We start from the raw sequence: 6,000 nt of genomic DNA, 5'->3' as shown, positions 1-6,000 counted from the left end.
GGACAGTCCATGGATGTTATTTAGTTGGATTTTCAGACAGCCTGTGACAAGGTGCCGCACACGAGGCTGCTAAACAAGGTAAGAGTCAATGGTGTGAGAAGCAGGTACCAGCATGGCAGCAGGATGACTGCCAGAAGTCAGAGAGTGGGGATACAGGCTTCCTTTTCGGGACAGCTGCCAGTGACTGGTGGAATTCCTCAGGGGGCAGTGTTGGGACCGTAGCTTTTCACCTTATACAGTAATGATCTGGATGAAGGAACTGATGGCATTGTGGCCACGTTTGCAGACGATACCAAGATAGGTGGAGGGACAGGTAGTGTCACAGAGGCAGAGAGTCTGCAGAAGGACTTGGACAGGTTGGGAGAGTGGGCAAAGAAGTGGCAGATGGAATACAGTGTTTCAAAGTATAAGGTTATGCACTTTGGTAAGAAGAATAAAGGTGCAGACTATTTTCTCAATGGGCAGAGAATTCAGAAATCAGAGGTGGGTAGGAACTTGGGAGTCCTAGTTCAGGATTCCCTTAAGGTTAATTTGCAAGTTGAGTCAGTCGTAAAGAAGGCAAATGCAGTGTTAGCATTTATTTCAAGAGGACTAGAACAGAAAAGCAAGGATGTACTGCTGAAGTTTTATAAGGCATTGGTCAGTCCCTATTTGGAATGTTGTGAGCAATTTGGGTCCCACATCTAAGGAAAAACATTCTGGCCCTGAAAACATTCGGGTCCAGAGGAGGTTCACAAGAATGACCCCAGGAATGAAAGGCTTGGCGTTTAAGAAGCATTTGTTGTCTCTGGGCCTGTACTCGATGGAGTTCAGAAGGATGAGTGGAGATCTCATTGAAACCTACCAGATACTGAAAAGTCTGGATAGAGTGGACATTAGAGAACATTTTTCTATTAGTAGGATGGTCAATGATCCGAGGGCACAGCCTCAGAATAAAGGGACATCCCTTTAAAACTGAGTTGAGGAGGAATTTCTTATGCCAGAGGGTGGTGAATCTGTGTATTTTATTGCTGCAGAGGGCCATGGAGGCCATGTCATTGGGTGTATTTAAGGCAGAGCTAGATAGGTTCTTGATTGGTAAGGGGGTTAAGGGTTATGGGAAGAAGGTGGGAGAATGGATTTGAGAAAAAAATCAGCCATGGTTGAATGGTGAAGCAGACTCAACGGGCCAAATTCTGCGCCTATATCTTATATATATATATATATATATATATATGTAAGTAGTCCAAGTCTCAGAAGATTATAGAAGGGCAAGAATACTGCTGCCTAGTAGACAATGAGATTTGTGTCAGAACAAAGGTCTTGATTTTCAAACATCTTTTCTTCAGCTGAACAAAAGCTACTCTGGCATGTTGAAGATGATAGTGAATGTCATCATCAATGTCTTCTTTCACTGAGATAGCTCCTAAGATGTGAGAAGTGTTCCGTCTTTTTCAGGGTGTCGAGGTGAACCTTTATTGTTGGAAGGCTGTGCTGTACAGCAGACAGAGGACTGATATTTTGTGGATGTTGAGCATAAGGCCATCCTTTTGCATCATTCAGTGATGGTTGGAGCTTGGTCTCTGAACATGTGCAAAGACAAGCATTACCCTTGGTTAAGTAGCTTGACCCAGTCTCACTGCTTGAATGAACAGTTCTCTGTGAGAACTGTTGCTCTGTGAATTCCTGTCTGCAGCTGTGTTTGCATTTCTTACACTGGACATATCTACAGTACCCTCCCTGCGTTAAAATGCTATGGGTCCAGGTTCCATGTCACGTATCTGCACAACTATGCATATGTCATACAATCATAAAATCCTACAACACAGAAACAGGGCCATTCAGCCCACCTTGTCTTGCTGACTGTGATGTCTGTCTATGCTTATCCCGTTTGCCTGCATTAGGACTGTATCTCACTATGCCTTTCCTCTCCAAGTACCTTTTGCCTTTTAAGCATTGTTATTGTATCTGCCTCCACTACCTCCTCTGGGAGCTCATTCCGGATAATGACCACCCCATGCATGAGAAACTTACCCTCAGATCTCCTTTAAGTTTTTCCCCTTTCAATTCAAATCTGTGAGACACCAGAGACTGCAGCTGCTGGAATCTGGAGCAACGCACAAAGCACTGGAGGAACTCAATGGGTCAGGCAACATCTATGGAGGGAGATGGACAGTGGACATTTCAGATTGAGATGCTTTATCTGAACTGGCCATCCCAGTGCTTTGTGTGTTGCAGCTTAAACCTGTGCCCTCTAGTTCAAGACTCCCAAGCCTTGGGAAAAAGACTCTTTCAATCCTATCTATGCCCTCATAATGTTATAAACCGCTTTAAGGTCACTCCTCAGCCTCCTACATTCCAGAGACAATAAACCCACGCTATTCAATCTCTCCTTATAACTACAGCCCTCACAAGCAACATCCTGGTTAGGCTCTTCTGCACTGTCTCTGTTGTTACCCCTTCCTGTAGTGCAGCAACCAGAACTGTACAAATGCGGCCCAACCAATGTTATGTACAGCTATAACATGACATCCCAATTCTAGTACTCAGTGCCTCAGCCTTTGAAGGCAAGCATGTTGAATGCCTTCTTCACTGTCTTATCCACCTGTATCACTGCATATGAAAACACTTTTCCCTTTGCCTTGGCAGAAGCGGCACTATATCGTGCCCATGCACTGCACAATTTTTAGCCCAGACTCCCCTGTAATGTTTTTCTTTCTGCCAGGCCATTTTAGTGATCTAAATTTTGCAAAATGTTCCTGTTTGTTCTGGAACATCCTCATCACAAATGAAAAGGGTGAGAGAAATATACAATTCAATTAACTTGAAATTCATTTGAAACTGCATCACCATAAGAAATTGTACCGAAGTTGGGAAAAGTAACTTGCAAACATCTAACAGTTCACCGGTTTTCTGACAGCATAGAGTAGCCACCTGGCTACTTTGAGATTGTGTTCATTACTGTTTGTTCCTGCACATTCTGTGATTTGTAACAAGAATGTTCCAGAACACAAGCAAGCAAGAAAATAGGAGCAGGAGCAGGCCATTAGGCTCCTCAAGCATGCCTCACCATTCAATACGATCATGGCTGATCTAGCCTCCTCTTCTGTGCCAGTTCCCCATCACCCCTAAATCTTTGATCTTTCAAATAATCATCAATCTTCACCTCAAATCTATCTGATGATCTGATCTCCAGCACCTCTGGAGGCAGAGAATTACAGAGATTCACTACACTTTGATGGAAGAAATTTCTACACACCTCAGTTTTAAGTAACCAGCCCCTTATATTGCAGTTATGTCTCCTTGTTGAAGACTCTCCCAGTTTAAAATAAATTCAACATCTACCCTGTCAAGTCCCTTTAGGATTTTATATGTTTGAATAGGTCACCCCTCGTTGTTCTGAATTCCAAGGAATACAGACCTAAATTGACTAACCTCTCTTGATAGGACAACCATCTCATCCCAGGAACTAACCTGGTGAATCTCCCTTGGACCGCCTCCAATGCTACTGTGCACAGTGTTCTAGGTATGGCTCACCTTCAGCTTTATTCACGCGCGCATGCGCGTGCGCACGCACACACACACACACACACACACACACACACACACACACACACACACACACACACACACACACACACACACACACAGTTAATCATGTAATACTTAACTCAGGCTCTAACTATCTGTGTCCCAAACACTATCTGTGACAGTTGGGGGGGCTGGTCACAGACACCTTCACCGGGCTCCTGAAGTCCAGAGTTCTCCGCTCTACATGAAGGTTGTTCTCCTGCCTCGGTGGTGCTGGTGCTATCTTCGTCCCCTTGGTTGGACCCCTCAAAGTGGGCCTTCACTGACTGTGGTCCTTGCTGGTTTCACCAGATGCTGTCAAGGTGTTCCACTTCTGAATGCCAGGGTGGGGTTATCACTGCTCTGGCTTGGTGATGGGGGTTACCTTTGCTGTAACCTTCCAGAACCTTCCCTCAGTTTGACCACTGGGATGGCAAGATGGGAGGGCCACTGTTGGTCACCTCAAAGGGTAATAAGTTTTGGGAAGCTTTGAATGTAACCCTCCAAATAAGGTAGAGGTGGAAGACCGAGATTCCATTCAGTTTTTTCTCTAGATTCCAGCATCTGCAGTCTCTTGTGTCTCCATTGTGTCTCTTCAGTCTGCCTCTCTATTGTTTCTCTTTCCCTGGATCAATACTTACGTTAAGTGTTTAATCACATCGATGGGCCAACACCTATCATTAACACATATCCTTGCTATAGTATTATTAACATATGAGCTCAGACTGAATGTCTGGCCCAGCTAGTATTGTGGATTTGGATCTTCAACTCATCTAACGTCAGCTTGGCCAACCTTCCTATGATTCCTAGCTCCCTGTTCTGAGGAGCTACTTGGCCACCTTCCCTATTCTTAAACTCCAGCCCCTTTGCAATAAAGGCCAACATGCCATTTGCCTTATTAACTACTTGTTGGACCTGTCTGCTAACTTTTTGTGATTCATACATTAGAACACCGAGATCCTTCTGAACGTCACCCGTTTGCAGTCTCCCTCTATTTAGTTAATAATCCATCTTTTGATTCTTCTTAGCAAAGTGTATGAACTCTTCCCCACATTAAACTCTATTTGCCAGGTTTTCACTCAACTCCTCAAGCTATCTATATTACATTGCAGAATCACAATGCTTTCATCATTATGTGCCCTTCCACTTATTTTTGTATTATTGGCAAACTTGGAAACCTTACATTTCATTCCCTCCTCCAGGCCATTAATGTAAATACAAATACTGTCAGTACAAGTACTTGCTTGTCCAGCACTCTTGGGATCTGACTGGTGCCAGACGACAGAAAATCCAGACCACAGAAATTGCCCCTGATCATCTTCCTCTGAGACTTTTAAGTATGGACAGTCCCTTCATGTAAGAGTTCTGAGAACTGTTGTTAACCCAAACTTTCCATAAGTCGGAAACATTGTCGGTTAATATTGCAAATTGCACCAGTAGATTAATTAACTACAGATTGCTATGGATCCTAATTAATTTTAGATGTTAGTTACAAATAGTTAATTAGTACACATCTGCACTACAGATTCAAAACATGCCAGACTACAGGAGCTGCCGGACCACAGACTGCTGGACGAGGGAGTTTCAACTTGTAGTAAGCAACTGAGGGCCAAGAAGCAATCCCTGGGATACTCTACTAGTTATACCCCTCCAGTCTGAAAAGGACCTATTTATTCCAGCTCTTTGTTTTCTATGTATAAGCCAGTTTTCCAGCCATGCAGACACACTTCCCTCAATATTGTGTTATGAATTGGATTCATATGTGGTAACTTGTCAAATGCCATTTAGAAATCTACAGGTTCGCCTCTATCAAATCTCCCTGTCAAATTCTCAAAGAGTTCAAGCAAACTTGTCAAACGTAAATTACCATAAATAAAACCATTGACTAGGTTTGATTATATTCAATTTTCCCAAATGATTAGTTATTTCTTCTTTGATTACCAACTCTAGTATCATTCCAACAATAGATGTTACACCGACTGGCCTAGAGTTCTCTGCTTTCTATCTTCCTTTTTGAACAATTGAGTCACACTGGCTGTTTTCCAACCTTCTGGTACCCTCCCAGAATTTAGCAAGTTTTGAAACATTTCAACCAATGCTCCAATATCTTTGCAGCCACTTCCTTAAAAAAACATTGGATGCAGAACATTGGGTCTCGGTGATTTGACCTTCTTTAGTCCCATGACTTTTTCTAATACTTGTGATTTTTACAAGTTCTTCCCTGTTATTTGAAATTAGCCGATCCATTATTTTAGGGATAGTAGTGCCAGTGGTAAGACAAATAACTACAAAAAAATTAATGTTCATGAAGTTGGAACCTGGTTGCCATAACTGCGATTATTTGTTTATTCCTTGTTTTAGCAAAAACCAACTATCTACTGTTCAAACCATATACCTTTTAGTTAGTTCAAAGCATAGCAGTGATCCCCAAAACACTACTGAGGTCAGTAA

Source organism: Pristis pectinata, chromosome 22 (genome assembly GCF_009764475.1).
Source record: "Pristis pectinata isolate sPriPec2 chromosome 22, sPriPec2.1.pri, whole genome shotgun sequence".
NCBI lineage: Eukaryota > Metazoa > Chordata > Chondrichthyes > Rhinopristiformes > Pristidae > Pristis > Pristis pectinata.
Note: the sequence above shows the minus strand (reverse complement) of the source record.